Source organism: Cherax quadricarinatus, chromosome 6 (assembly GCF_038502225.1).
Source record: "Cherax quadricarinatus isolate ZL_2023a chromosome 6, ASM3850222v1, whole genome shotgun sequence".
In the NCBI taxonomy this organism is placed as follows: Eukaryota; Metazoa; Arthropoda; class Malacostraca; order Decapoda; family Parastacidae; genus Cherax; species Cherax quadricarinatus.
In genome coordinates, this window is record NC_091297.1 from 28,279,712 (window position 1) to 28,296,805 (window position 17,094).

Here is a 17,094-nt window from a genome sequence, read left to right on the forward strand (position 1 = left end):
CACACCTAAAGCCAATAATAACCCAACAAAAAGCTGCAGTAAGAATAATCACTAAGTCCCATCCCTGGCAACACACCCCCCCCCCACTCTTCATAGACCTAAACTTACTCCCAGTTCAGTACATCCACACTTACTACTGTGCAATCTACATCTACAGGGCCTTAAACTCTAATATCAACCTTGACCTAAAACGCTTTCTTGATAGTTGTGACAGAACCCACAGGCATAACACCAGACACAAACATCTCTACGACATTCCCCGTGTCCGACTAAACCTTTACAAAAATTCAATGTATGTCAAAGGCCCTAAAATCTGGAATACCCCACCTGAGAACTCTAGAACTGCAGACACATTCATCACCTTCAAAACTACCACTAGAAAACATCTTATCTCCCTGATACACCCCGTCAACTAACTACACGAATACCACCTGGTGGTTCACACTTACACTCACTCACTCATTTGACCATAAACAGAAATATTAATCTCAATCTTAAAATAATGAATCCTATGATACTCCAATACTGAAACTATGTACTGTGCCAAAACAAAAGCATTCACATTGCTAAACTCATAAACTAGTATTTAGTCACTTAGCCATAATACCAACTTACCTCATAATTTGTAACATTTTACAATTAAGAATAAAACTAAGTCTGCCCGAAATGCCTAGCCATGCTAAGCGTTCTAGTGGTACACTCTGTAATCACAATTTTACTACATGTAAACCACACAATATCCAAATTTCTGTAAACTCAGCATTGTAATCCTTATATTCAAATTCAAATTCAAATTCAAAGTTTATTCTCTATAAGGATTACAATGCTGAGTTTACAGAAATTTGGTTATTGTTTGGTTTACATGTAGTAAAATTGTGATTACAGAGTGTACCACTAGAACGCTTAGCATGGCTAGGCATTTCGGGCATACTTAGTTTTATTCTTAATTGTAAAATATTACAAATTATGAGGTAAGTTGGCATTATGGCTAAGTGACTAAATACTAGTTTATGAGTTTAGCAATGTGAATGCTTTTGTTTTGGCACAGTATATAGTTTCAGTATTGGAGTATCACAGGATTCATTATTTTAAGACTGAGATTAATATTTCTGTTTATGGTCAAATGAGTGAGCGAGTGTAAGTGTGAACCACCAGGTGGTATTCGTGTAGTTAGTTGACGGGGTGTATCAGGGAGATAAGATGTTTTCTAATAAACTTTGAATTTGAATTTGAATTTGAATTTGAATTAGGATCTAATCTCGCCCATAAAACCCACATACCAAAGCCCATGCCGGGGACTACCTAGATGGGAATTTCCCAAATTCCTTCTATCTTGCACCAACTGAGCCCTCGGAAGTCATCTGCTAGAAAAATGACAGGATGGATAATGAGAACCTTCAAAACTAGGGAGGCCAAGCCCATGATGACACTCTTCAGGTCACTTGTTCTATCTAGGCAGGAATATTGCTGCACACTAACAGCACCTTTCAAGGCAGGTGAAATTGCTGACCTAGAAAATGTACAGAGAACCTTCACGGCATGCATAACAGAGATAAAACACCTCAATTACTGGGAGCGCTTGAGGTTCCTGAACCTGTATTCCCTGGAACGCAGGCGGGAGAGATACATGATTATATACACCTGGAAAATCCTAGAGGGACTAGTACCGAACTTGCACACGAAAATCACTCACTACGAAAGCAAAAGACTTGGCAGACGATGCAACATCCCCCCAATGAAAAGCAGGGGTGTCACTAGCACGGTAAGAGACCATACAATAAGTGTCAGGGGCCCGAGACTGTTCAACTGCCTCCCAGCATACATAAGGGGGATTACCAACAGACCCCTGGGAGTCTTCAAGCTGGCACTGCACAAGCACCTAAAGTCGGTTCCTGACCAGCCAGGCTGTGGCTCGTACGTTGGTTTGCATGCAGCCAGCAGCAACAGCCTGGTTGATCAGGCTCTGATCCACCAGGAGGCCTGGTCACGGACCGGGCCGCGGGGGCGTTGACCCCCGGAACTCTCTCCAGGTAAACTCCAGGTAAAAACAACTCAGGGAATCTCTCTAATGTCCCACCATTACTGTACAAGCGAGCGGCCCATTTCCTTTCGCATGCTATTTCATTACTTTTTAACAAGTCACTAGAAACTAGCACCTTCCTGAAACTACTCAAGATGGCAAGGGTTACACCAATACATAAAGGTGGTGACCCTACAGACTTAAACAACTATAGGCCAATATCAAACTTACCATTGCTATCCAAAATCTTTGAGAAACTCGTGCACAGGAGACTGTATTCATTTATAACAGCACAAAACATACTCAACCCCTGCCAATTTGGATTTAGGAAAAATAAAAGCACTCCAAACCAACAGATACAGATACTAATGCCGGAAAAAAAATCCCCCCCCAGTACCAACAATACCACCAGTCCGATAACATTCTTCTTTGCAAATATACAGGGTCTAAAGCCAGCAACAAACAACAAAATACCTTTCATCCGTGGACTGCTTGCAGAGGCAAAGGCAATGTTCGCGGCTTTCACTGAGACCCACATAAAGGATCACTTGGACAACGAAATATGGATCCCAGGTTACAACCTATACAGATGTGACAGAGTGAACAGGCAAAAGGGGGGGGTTGGCCTGTACATTGCAGAGTCACTTGTTTGCACAGAACTGCTAAATGCCTCAAATGATGTAGTGGAAGTTTTAGCAGTAAATGTCGAGAACCAAAACCTAGTCATTGTGATAGTCTACAAGCCTCTGGATGCAACATCCCAGCAATTCCAGGAACAGCTGTTAAAAATTGACCACTGTCTGGAAAACCTTCCAGCTCCTGCACCCAACATCTTGCTCCTGGGGGATTTCAACTTAAGGCACCTAAAATGGAGGAATATAGCAAATAATATTGTTGCAGTAATAACACCAGGAGGCAGCTCTGATGAAAACTCACACTCACGCGAGCTTTTAAATCTCTGCACAAAATTCAATTTAAACCAGCAAATAATAGAGCCTACTAGACTGGAGAATACACTAGACCTCATCTTCACTAACAATGATGATCTGATAAGAAATATCACCATATCAAAAACAATATACTCAGATCACAACATAATTGAGGTTCAGTCATGTATGCGCGGAGCCCCAGACCGATATAATGAAATTAGTCACGAGGGAGCATTCACCAAATTCAACTTCAATAACAAAAACATAAAGTGGGACCAAGTAAACCAAGTCCTAACCGATATAAGCTGGGAAGATATACTAAGCAACACAGACCCCAACTTATGCCTAGAACAGATTAACTCGGTAGCACTCGATGTATGCACAAGGCTTATTCCTCTAAGAAAAAGGAGGAGTAGATGCAAAACAGAAAGAGACAGGCGCTCCCTTTACAGGCGACGGAAAAGAATAACAGAGCGGCTAAAAGAGGTCAATATATCTGAAATGCGTAGGGAGACACTGGTCAGAGAAATAGCAAGCATCGAACTTAAGCTAAAAGAATCCTTTAGGAGTCAGGAATCGCGGGAAGAACTAAAAGCCATAAATGAAATCGAAAGAAACCCAAAGTATTTCTTCTCCTATGCCAAATCAAAATCGAGAACAACGTCCAGTATTGGGCTCCTACTTAAACAAGATGGGTCCTACACAGATGACAACAAGGAAATGAGTGAGCTACTCAAGTCCCAATATGACTCAGTTTTTAGCAAGCCGCTAACCAGACTGAGAGTCGAAGATCAAAATGAATTTTTTATGAGAGAGCCACAAAATTTGATTAACACAAGCCTATCCGATGTTATCCTGACGCCAAATGACTTCGAACAGGCGATAAATGACATGCCCATGCACTCTGCCCCAGGGCCAGACTCATGGAACTCTGTGTTCATCAAGAACTGCAAGAAGCCCCTATCACGAGCCTTTTCCATCCTATGGAGAGGGAGCATGGACACGGGGGTCGTCCCACAGTTACTAAAAACAACAGACATAGCCCCACTCCACAAAGGGGGCAGTAAAGCAACAGCAAAGAACTACAGACCAATAGCACTAACATCCCATATCATAAAAATCTTTGAAAGGGTCCTAAGAAGCAAGATCACCACGCATCTAGAAACCCATCAGTTACACAACCCAGGGCAACATGGGTTTAGAACAGGTCGCTCCTGTCTGTCTCAACTATTGGACCACTACGACAAGGTCCTAAATGCACTAGAAGACAAAAAGAATGCAGATGTAATATATACAGACTTTGCAAAAGCCTTCAACAAGTGTGACCATGGCGTAATAGCGCACAAAATGCGTGCTAAAGGAATAACAGGAAAAGTCGGTCAATGGATCTATAATTTCCTCACTAACAGAACACAGAGAGTAGTCGTCAACAGAGTAAAGTCCGAGGCAGCTACGGTGAAAAGCTCTGTTCCACAAGGCATAGTACTCGCTCCCATCTTGTTCCTCATCCTTATATCCGGACATAGACAAGGATGTCAGCCACAGCACCGTGTCTTCCTTTGCAGATGACACCCGAATCTGCATGACAGTGTCTTCCATTGCAGACACTGCAAAGCTCCAGGCAGACATCAACCAAATCTTTCAGTGGGCTGCAGAAAACAATATGAAGTTCAACGATGAGAAATTTCAATTACTCAGATATGGTAAACATGAGGAAATTAAATCTTCATCAGAGTACAAAACAAATTCTGGCCACAAAATAGAGCGAAACACCAACGTCAAAGACCTGGGAGTGATCATGTCGGAGGATCTCACCTTCAAGGACCATAACATTGTATCAATCACATCTGCTAGAAAAATGACAGGATGGATAATGAGAACCTTCAAAACTAGGGAGGCCAAGCCCATGATGACACTCTTCAGGTCACTTGTTCTATCTAGGCTGGAATATTGCTGCACACTAACAGCACCTTTCAAGGCAGGTGAAATTGCTGACCTAGAAAATGTACAGAGAACTTTCACGGCGCGCATAACGGAGATAAAACACCTCAATTATTGGGAGCGCTTGAGGTTCCTAAACCTGTATTCCCTGGAACGCAGGAGGGAGAGATACATGATTATATACACCTGGAAAATCCTAGAGGGACTAGTACCGAACTTGCACACGAAAATCACCCACTACGAAAGCAAAAGACTTGGCAGACGATGCACCATCCCCCCAATGAAAAGCAGGGGTGTCACTAGCACGTTAAGAGACCATACAATAAGTGTCAGGGGCCCGAGACTGTTCAACTGCCTCCCAGCACACATAAGGGGGATTACCAACAGACCCCTGGCAGTCTTCAAGCTGGCACTGGACAAGCACCTAAAGTCAGTTCCGGATCAGCCGGGCTGTGGCTCGTATGTTGGTTTGCGTGCAGCCAGCAGCAACAGCCTGGTTGATCAGGCTCTGATCCACCAGGAGGCCTGGTCTCAGACCGGGCCGCGGGGGCGTTGACCCCCGGAACTCTCTCCAGGTAAACTCCAGGTAAACTAATGATTCAATCATAAAAATGCTAGATCTGCTTTACACAGCATTGGAAAATAAGGAATATCCACTAGGAATTTTTATTGACCTAAGAAAAGCTTTTGACACAGTAGACCATGACATCCAACTCCACAAACTTGACCATTACGGTATAGGAGGCCATGCGCTTGCTTATTTCAAATCTTACCTTACTAATAGGTATCAGTATGTTACCATTAAAGACACAGCATCAACAACACAGCCACTTGATACTGGAGTTCCGCAGGGAAGTGTCCTTGGTCCCCTGCTCAGTCGTCAGTGGTCAGTCGTCACGTGAGGTCACAGACCCTGAGCTGCTTTGGGGATTAGTGTGGACGGTTACAAAGCATGGCTTGCTTCTGCAGTGTTTTAAAAATTGAGGTTGGAGAGTTGAAGGAGGAGGTCTTGCTTCTCCAGGAGGAGATTAGGAGGCTGAAGGTCCACCTCAATGGGTCTGGGAGAGAGTGTGAGGTGGCTGGAGTTGTGGGGAATGAGGCTTCAAGTGAGGTGCAGTCTGTCTCTCGCTGTGAGGAGGCCGTAGTTGGGGAGGTAGCAACGGCTACCAGCAGTGAGGTGCAGTCCAGCACCTGCTACAAGTGGCGAGTGGTTCACAGTAATGGAAGGCGCATCAGAGTAAGGAAAGTTAAGAGTGAAGATCTGAAGGTAGGAAATCGCTTCTCTGTTCTTCAGGATGAATGTACTTCAGTGGCCAGTGAAGGTAAGGGTACTACTGCCCCTGCTAATGGAGGTAAGCGCATTCTTGTGGTTGGTGACTCTCAGGTAAGATATATTGACCGTGCTTTTTGTAATAGGAATAAGAAGATGAGAGATAGAGTGTGCTTCCCTGGAGCTGGTGTTGGGGACATTGTCAACAGGCTGGATAATATCATGTCAGGTAATGGGAACAAGCCCATTATCTGTCTCAGTGCTGGTGGAAATGATATTGGGAAGGGTAGGAGAGAAGAGCTGATAGATAAGTACAGGTCAGCTATAGATTTCATTAAGTCTAAGGGAGGGATCCCAATCATATGTAGCATCTTGCCTAGAAGGGGAGTAGGAAATGAATGGTTGTCTAGGGCAATTGGTGTAAATTGCTGGCTAGACAGATACTGCAAGGAACTTGCAATCCCATTCATTGACAACTGGAACAACTTTTATGGCAAACATGATATGTATGCAAGGGATGGGGTACATCTCTCTGGGGCTGGGGTGGTAGCACTTGCAGACTCGATTGAGAAGGCCATTGGTGAAATGCCTATGATTTTAAACTGATGGAAGATAGAGGTATGGGTGTGTGTGGGAAACAAGCAGGTTGCAACACTTGGGTTGGAAACAGTAAATGTATAAAAGGCATTCAGCATGAAGTTATAAATAAAGACAATAGATCAGGTCAGCAAACAAAGGGGGACAGCAGAGGGCAGCAAGGGACTAGCTCCCTTAAGGTTTACTATACTAATAGCAGGAGTGTAAGAAATAAGATAGATGAGCTAAGATTAATTGCAAGTGCAGGAAACATAGATATTATTGCTATAACAGAGACCTGGCTCAATCTGAAAGATAGAGAGATGCCCTCTGAATGTCACATACAAGGCTATAAATTATTCCACACTGACAGGGTCAACAGGAAAGGTGGTGGAGTAGCGATGTATGTCAGAGACAATTTAAATTGTTGTGTTAGACAAGATATTAAATTAGAAGCGTCAGCCACTGAATCTGTTTGGTTACAGCTTCTCGAGGGCCGAGAAAAACTAATTTTGGGTGTGATTTACAGGGCCCCAAATCTTGATAGGGAGTGCAGTAAACTTCTATGGGACGAAATTCGTAAGGCATCTACATACGAAAATGTTGTGCTAATGGGAGATTTCAACTATAGACAGATTGACTGGAGCAATTTGACAGGAAATTTAGAGTCAGGTGACTTTCTTGATACGATCCAGGATTGTTTTTTAAAACAGTTTGTGACAGAGCCAACTAGGGGAAATAACCTCCTTGACTTGGTTCTTGCCAGTAGGGAAACACTAATTAATAATCTTGAGGTTAATGATGAGCTTGGGGAAAGTGATCACAAATCACTCAGTTTTAATATATCATGGAATTCCCCTAATAATGGCAATCAAGTCTCCGTCCCTGACTTTCGCTTGGCTGATTTCATAGGACTGAAAAATTACTTAGGTGGGCTGAACTGGAATGACCTGACTAAGGGTCAGGTAGGTGGTGATGGTTGCCGATATGATGCTTTCCAGGGCATAGTTCTAGCTGCTCAGTCAAATTATGTTCCAAATAGGGAAATCAGATCAAACAAAAATGATCCTAAATGGATGAACAATAGATTAAAATATCTGATTGGTCAAAAGAGAGGCATATATAGGCAAATCAAAAGAGGAGAGGGGCAATTGAGAAATCGATATATTCAGTTAAAGAGAGAAATAAAAAAGGGAATTAGAAAAGCAAAAAGAAATTATGAGGTTAAAGTTGCAAGAGAATCGAAGACTAACCCAAAAGGATTCTTTCAGGTATACAGAAGTAAGATCAGGGACAAGATAGGCCCACTCAAAAGTTCCTCGGGTCAGCTCACTGACAGTGATAAGGAAATGTGTAGAATTTTTAACACATACTTCCTCTCAGTTTTTACACAGGAGGATACCAGCGATATTCCAGTAATGATAAATTATGTAGAACAGGACGATAATAAACTGTGCACTATTAGGGTCACAAGTGACATGGTCCTTAGGCAAATAGATAAATTAAAACCTAACAAATCCCCAGGCCCTGATGAACTGTATGCAAGGGTTCTAAAGGAATGTAAAGAGGAGCTTAGCACACCTTTGGCTAATCTTTTCAACATATCACTACAAACTGGCATGGTGCCAGATAAGTGGAAAATGGCAAATGTGATACCTATTTTCAAAACAGGTGACAGGTCCTTAGCTTCGAACTATAGACCAATAAGCCTAACCTCCATAGTGGGAAAATTTATGGAATCAATAATTGCCGAGGCAGTTCGTAGCCACCTTGAAAAGCATAAATTAATCAACGAATCTCAGCATGGTTTTACAAAGGGGCGTTCCTGCCTTACGAATTTATTAACTTTTTTCACTAAGGTATTTGAGGAGGTAGATCATGGTAATGAATATGATATTGTGTATATGGACTTCAGTAAGGCTTTTGACAGGGTCCCACATCAGAGACTATTGAGGAAAATTAAAGCACATGGAATAGGAGGAGAAATTTTTTCCTGGATAGAGGCATGGTTGACAAATAGGCAGCAGAGAGTTTGCATAAATGGGGAGAAATCAGAGTGGGGAAGTGTCACGAGCGGTGTTCCACAGGGGTCAGTGTTGGGCCCCCTGCTGTTCACAATCTACATAAACGACATAGATGAGGGCATAAAGAGCGACATCGGCAAGTTTGCCGATGACACCAAAATAGGCCGTCGAATTCATTCTGACGAGGACATTCGAGCACTCCAGGAAGATTTGAATAGACTGATGCAGTGGTCGGAGAAGTGGCAGATGCAGTTTAATATAGACAAATGCAAAGTTCTAAATGTTGGACAGGACAATAACCATGCCACATATAAACTAAATAATGTAGATCTTAATATTACGGATTGCGAAAAAGATTTAGGAGTTCTGGTTAGCAGTAATCTGAAACCAAGACAACAGTGCATAAGTGTTCGCAATAAAGCTAATAGAATCCTTGGCTTCATATCAAGAAGCATAAATAATAGGAGTCCTCAGGTTGTTCTTCAACTCTATACATCCTTGGTTAGGCCTCATTTAGATTATGCTGCACAGTTTTGGTCACCTTATTACAGAATGGATATAAATTCTCTGGAAAATGTACAAAGGAGGATGACAAAGTTGATCCCATGTATCAGAAACCTTCCCTATGAGGATAGACTAAGGGCCCTGAATCTGCACTCTCTAGAAAGACGTAGAATTAGGGGGGATATGATTGAGGTGTATAAATGGAAGACAGGAATAAATAAAGGGGATGTAAATAGTGTGCTGAAAATATCTAGCCTAGACAGGACTCGCAGCAATGGTTTTAAGTTGGAAAAATTCAGATTCAGGAAGGATATAGGAAAGTACTGGTTTGGTAATAGAGTTGTGGATGAGTGGAACAAACTCCCAAGTACCGTTATAGAGGCCAGAACGTTGTGTAGCTTTAAAAATAGGTTGGATAAATACATGAGTGGATGTGGGTGGGTGTGAGTTAGACCTGATAGCTTGTGCTACCAGGTCGGTTGCCGTGTTCCTCCCTTAAGTCAATGTGACCTGACCTGACTAGGTTGGGTGCATTGGCTTAAGCCGGTAGGAGACTTGGACCTGCCTCGCATGGGCCAGTAGGCCTTCTGCAGTGTTCCTTCGTTCTTATGTTCTTATGTTCTTAATACTGGATGTTGTTCTCGACTTTGATTTGGCATAGGAGAGGAAATACTTTGGGTTTCTTTCGATTTCATTTATGGCTTTTAGTTCTTCCCGCGTTTCCTGACTCCTATAAGATTCCTTTAGCTTAAGTTCGATGTTTGCTATTTCTCTGACCAGTGTCTCCCTACGCATTTCAGATAGATTGACCTCTTTTAGCAGCTTCGCTTCTTCGCTTCTGATGACCAGAGCTTTGGTAAGATGGGTAAGGATGGAAATATTGGAAAAGGGTTGGAGGGGGAAGAGAGGTAGGATATAAAAGGTAAGTGGCCCAACCACTTTGGTGCAATTTAAAAAGTGTATGTGAATTGATAAGATATTCTTTAAGAGGTATAATACTAACCCATCAGAGTTACATAGATATAATAGGTATATAACTACATGACTCTGAATTGGTAGTAGTTATACAAGTTGCAATTGCTTTTTTTTTTTTTTTTTTTTTTTTTTTTTTTTTTTTTTTTTTTTTTTTTTTTTTCGCGATTGCACAACGGATATTTATACGACAAAAAAGGCAATAATTTTCTGGCCAGTTTATAAGTTCGTGACAATAGCTTCTTAATGGTGGTGTCCAACAATAGTCAATAGCATAATTTTACATTAAAAAGTTATTTAAGATGTCTCCCTAATTGGGGGCGATGATTTTCTCAGTATACATAGAAGGGTTCTGGTGGTATCCAATCTTCTTCATCAGGTAAGTTGCTCAAAATCATGGGTCGAGGGTAATCATCTTTATGAATAAAACGACGAACCCTCTGTGGGAGAGTCATTCTTTGAGTCCTGTGAGGTGGAGTATTGATGGTGTAATCGGTGGTATTTATCACTTGTATAGGATGTTCTCTATCTGGCATGTATAGTTCTTGCATTGTATAAAGATGTTTCTTTTTTAGGGTGTCAAGGCGTACATTTATGGCAGTAATATCTTGTTGTGTGTGTAAATCTGCCATTTTAACTCTGTCTCTCCTCCTGGTATCGGTAATAAAGCGAAGAGCTCTATTCTGGACCCTTTGTAACCGTAGCATGTTGGTCTTTGTTGTTAATGACATTGGGACACAAGGGTATTCGAGTATAGGTCTTATTATCATTCTTTTAGCCGCTCTGTTATTCTTTTCCGTCGCCTGTAAAGAGAGCGCCTGTCTCTTTCTATTTTACATCTACTCCTTTTTCTTAGAGGAATAAGTCTTGTGCATACATCGAGTGCCACCAAGTTAATCTGTTCTAGGCATAAGTTGGGGTCTGTGTTGCTTAGTATATCTTCCCAGCTTATATCGGTTAGGACTTGGTTTACTTGGTCCCACTTTATGTTTTTATTGAAGTTGAATTTGGTGAATGCTCCCTCGTGACTAATCTCATTTTGTCGGTCTGGGGCTCTGCGCATACATGTCTGAACCTCAATTATGTTGTGATCTGAGTATATTGTTTTTGATATGGTGACATTTCTTATCAGATCATCATTGTTAGTGAAGATGAGGTCTAGTGTATTCTCCATTCTAGTAGGCTCTATTATTTGCTGGTTTAAATTGAATTTTGTGCAGAGATTTAAAAGCTCGTGTGAGTGTGAGTTTTCATCAGAGCTGCCTCCTGGTGTTATTACTGCAACAATATTAGTTGCTATATTCCTCCATTTTAGGTGCCTTAAGTTGAAATCCCCTAGGAGCAAGATGTTGGGTGCAGGAGCTGGAAGATTTTCCAGACAGTGGTCAAGTTTTAACAGCTGTTCCTGGAATTGCTGGGATGTTGCATCCGGAGGCTTGTAGACTACCACAATGACTAGGTTTTGGTTCTCGACCTTTACTGCTAAAACTTCCACTACATCATTTGAGGCATTAAGCAGTTCTGTGCAAACAAGTGACTCTGCAATGTACAGGCCAACCCCCCCCCCCTTTTGCCTGTTCACTCTGTCACATCTGTATAGGTTGTAACCTGGGATCCATATTTCGTTGTCTAAGTGATCCTTTATGTGGGTCTCAGTGAAAGCCGCGAACATTGCCTTTGCCTCTGCAAGCAGTCCACGGATGAAAGGTATTTTGTTGTTTGTTGCTGGCTTTAGACCCTGTATATTTGCAAAGAAGAATGTCATCGGACTGGTGGTATTGTTGGTACTGGGGGGGATTTTTTTTCCGGCATTAGTATCTGTATCTGTTGGTTTGGAGTGGAGGCCATCGACTGTGGTTCCACTCCAGGAATGACTGGATTTGGTGTACAATTTCTGCCATTTCCTGCCAGTTTTTTTTCCTTCCTGGCACTAAAAAACCTCTCCCTCTTGAGTGGCTGCTGTTGATGAGATCGTTGCTTTCTAGGTGTTCCACCACTCTTCTCCTGATAATCTTCTCCATGATTTTGCATACTATACATGTCAGTGACACTGGTCTGTAGTTTAATGCTTCATGTCTGTCTCCTTTTTTAAAGATTGGGACTACATTTGCTGTCTTCCATGCCTCAGGCAATCTCCCTGTTTCGATAGATGTATTGAATATTGTTGTTAGGGGTACACATAGCGCCTCTGCTCCCTCTCTCAATACCCATGGGGAGATGTTATCTGACCCCATTGCCTTTGAGGTATCTAGCTCACTCAGAAGCCTCTTCACTTCTTCCTCGGTTGTGTGCACTGTGTCCAGCACATGGTGATGTGCTCCACCTCTCCGTCTTTCTGGAGCTCCTTCTGTCTCCTCTGTGAACACTTCTTTGAATCTCTTGTTGAGTTCCTCACATACTTCACGGTCATTTCTTGTTGTCTCTCCTCCTTCCTTCCTTAGCCTGATTACCTGGTCCTTGACTGTTGTTTTCCTCCTGATGTGGCTGTACAACAGTTTCTGGTCAGATTTGGCTTTCGCTGCTATGTCGTTTTCATATTGTCTTTGGGCCTCCCTTCTTATCTGTGCATATTCGTTTCTGGCTCTATGACTGCTCTCCTTATTCTCCTGGGTCCTTTGCCTTCTATATTTCTTCCATTCCCTAGCACACTTGGTTTTTGCCTCCCTGCACCTTTGGGTAAACCATGGGCTCATCCTGGCTTTTTCATTATTCCTGTTACCCTTGGGTACAAACCTCTCCTCAGCCTCCTTGCATTTGTTGCTACATATTCCATCATCTCATTAACTGGCTTCCCTGCCAGTTCTCTGTCCCACTGAACCCCGTTCAGGAAGTTCCTCATTCCTGTGTAGTCCCCTTTCTTGTAGGTTGGCTTCATTCGTCCTGGCCTTCCTGCTTCTCCCTCCACTTGTAGCTCTACTGTGTATTCGAAGCTTAAAACCACATGGTCACTGGCCCCAAGGGGTCTTTCATATGTGATGTCCTCGATATCTGCACTACTCAAGGTGAATACTAAGTCCAGCCTTGCTGGTTCATCCTCTCCTCTCTCTCTTGTAGTGTCCCTTACGTGTTGGCACATGAAGTTTTCCAGTACCACCTCGATCATCTTAGCCCTCCATGTATCTTGGCCCCCATGTGGGTCCAAGTTCTCCCAATCGATCTCCTTGTGGTTAAAGTCACCCATGATCAGGAGCTTTGCCCTGCATGCATGAGTGTGTGTGTGCGTGTGTGTGTGTGTGTGTGTGTGTGTGTGTGTGTGTGCGTGTGTGTGTGTGTGCGTGTGTGGGTATGTGTGTGTGTGTGTGTGGGTGTGTGTGTGTGGATGTGTGTGAGGGTGTGTGTGTGGGTGTGTGTGAGGGTGTGTGTGTGTGGGTGTTGGTGTGTGTACTCACCTAGTTGTACTCACCTAGTTGAGGTTGCGGGGGTCGAGTCCGAGCTCCTGGCCCCGCCTCTTCACTGATCGCTACTAGGTCACTCTCCCTGAGCCGTGAGCTTTATCATACCTCTGCTTAAAGCTATGTATGGATCCTGCCTCCACTACATCACTTCCCAAACTATTCCACTTACTGACTACTCTGTGGCTGAAGAAATACTTCCTAACATCCCTGTGATTCATCTGTGTCTTCAGCTTCCAACTGTGTCCCCTTGTTACTGTGTCCAATCTCTGGAACATCCTGTCTTTGTCCACCTTGTCAATTCCTCTCAGTATTTTGTATGTCGTTGTCATGTCCCCCCTATCTCTCCTGTCCTCCAGTGTCGTCAGGTTGATTTCCCTTAACCTCTCCTCGTAGGACATACCTCTTAGCTCTGGGACTAGTCTTGTTGCAAACCTTTGCACTTTCTCTAGTTTCTTTACGTGCTTGGCTAGGTGTGTGTGTGTGGGTGTTTGTTTGTTACCATTTTGTCCTAGGCACATGTCGATTAGACACTAGGCCTGTTGTATATGCGTGTGCGTGTGTGTGTGTGTGTGTGTTTGTGTGTGTGTGTGTAGGTGTGTGTGTGTGTAGGTGTGTGTGTGTCTAGAGGTGTGTGTGTGTGTGTGTGTGTGTGTGTGTGTGTGTGTGTGCGTGTGTGCGTGCGTGCGTGCGTGCGTGTGGACCAAAGATGAGTGGTAGCGTACGGTACGAGAGAGAGAACTAGTGGTGGGGGGGAGGGGCGGTCGGGGCGTGCCTTTATTAAAACAAAGGCGGGCGTAGGTGATGTTTCTGGGTACTTCCTCATCTCATCTCCTTTTCCTCTTTGTCTTATCTTTGTCTTTTTCGCTATTTTTTTTCATCGTTGTCCAGTTCTTCCTCTTCCTTCTCAATTTATCTCCTAATCTCCTCCTCCTCCTGTTTTTGTTGTTGGTGTTGCTTATCACACAGACACAGACGGAACAAGCCGTGGGCTTGGCTTCTGAGTGGGAGGAGGTGGGGTATGTGCTGACGGGGTGATGGAGTAGGGGGAGGATGAGGACGAGAAGGGAAGGAGGACTGTGGAAATAAATACCTAGTTTAATTTGCGAGTGTTGAACTTCAGCTCTTGGACCCGTCTTTTAACTCCCAAGTAGCGTTATTGAAGCCAAAAATTACCTTGAGTAGTTTTAAAAATAGGTAAGACCAATACATAAGTAGGTGTGGGTTTGTGTGAGTTGGACCTGACTGGCTTGAGCCAGTGAGTCTGATGTATGTATAATGTTCGCCAAGGCCGTAGTCCTGGCACGGGTCTCAATCTTGCGATGACCTGTCTGATGCATTGCTCCTTCCTTCTTAAGTGGATGTGACTTGGACCTGACTAGCTTAGGCCAGTAGGTGACTTGGACCTGATAATATCCATATTGTATTACTACTACAACAAATAATACTACTACTACTACCACTAGTATTACACCTCACTCTAAGCCTATATATACCCTGTGTGTCCATATACTGGTTGTAACGGCTTGACAAAGCTCCTGGAGAGCGAAACGTTCCCACAATATAATGTCACATTAGTTGCACTTGCGTCCTTTTACCTAACATAGTAGTAACATTCACTACACAACACTATAGTACCATTCACTACAGAACTCTGTAGTAACATTCACTACAGAACTCTGTAGTAACATTCACTACACAACACTATAGTACCATTCACTACACAACACTGTGGTAACATTCACTACAGAACTCTGTAGTAACATTCACTACACAACACTGTAGTAACATTCACTACACAACACTGTAGTAACATTCACTACAACACTGTAGTAACATTCACTACACAACACTGTAGTAACATTCACTACACAACACTGTAGTAACATTCACTACAGAACTCTGTAGTAACATTCACTACACAACACTGTAGTAACATTCACTACACAACACTATAGTACCATTCACTACACAACACTGTAGTAACATTCACTACACAACACTGTAGTAACATTCACTACACAACACTGTAGTAACATTCACTACACAACACTGTAGTAACATTCACTACACAACACTGTAGTAACATTCACTACACAACACTGTGGTAACATTCACTACACAACTATGTGGTAACATTCACTACACAACACTGTAGTAACATTCACTACACAACACTGTAGTAACATTCACTACACAACACTGTAGTAACATTCACTACACAACACTGTAGTAACATTCACTACACAACACTGTGGTAACATTCACTACACAACACTGTGGTAACATTCACTACACAACACTGTAGTAACATTCACTACACAACACTGTGGTAACATTCACTACACAACACTGTGGTAACATTCACTACACAACACTGTAGTAACATTCACTACACAACACTGTAGTAACATTCACTACACAACACTGTAGTAACATTCACTACACAACACTGTAGTAACATTCACTACAACACTGTAGTAACATTCACTACACAACACTGTAGTAACATTCACTACACAACACTGTAGTAACATTCACTACACAACACTGTAGTAACATTCACTACACAACACTGTAGTAACATTCACTACACAACACTGTAGTAACATTCACTACACAACACTGTAGTAACATTCACTACACAACACTGTAGTAACATTCACTACAACACTGTAGTAACATTCACTACAACACTGTAGTAACATTCACTACACAACACTGTAGTAACATTCACTACACAACACTGTAGTAACATTCACTACAACACTGTAGTAACATTCACTACAACACTGTAGTAACATTCACTACAACACTGTAGTAACATTTACTTCACAACACTGTAGTAACATTCACTACACAACACTGTAGTAACATTCACTACACAACACTGTAGTAACATTCACTACAACACTGTAGTAACATTCACTACGCAACACTATAGTACCATTCACTACAGAACTCTGTAGTAACATTCACTACACAACACTGTAGTAACATTCACTACACAACACTGTAGTAACATTCACTACAACACTGTAGTAACATTCACTACACAACACTGTAGTAACATTCACTACAACACTGTAGTAACATTCACTACAACACTGTAGTAACATTCACTACAACACTGTAGTAACATTCACTACGCAACACTATAGTACCATTCACTACAGAACTCTGTAGTAACATTCACTACACAACACTGTAGTAACATTCACTACACAACACTGTAGTAACATTCACTACAACACTGTAGTAACATTCACTACACAACACTGTAGTAACATTCACTACAACACTGTAGTAACATTCACTACACAACACTGTAGTAACATTCACTACACAACACTGTAGTAACATTCACTACACAACACTGTAGTAACATTCACTACACAACACTGTAGTAACATTCACTACACAACACTGTAGTAACATTCACTACACAACACTGTAGTAACATTCA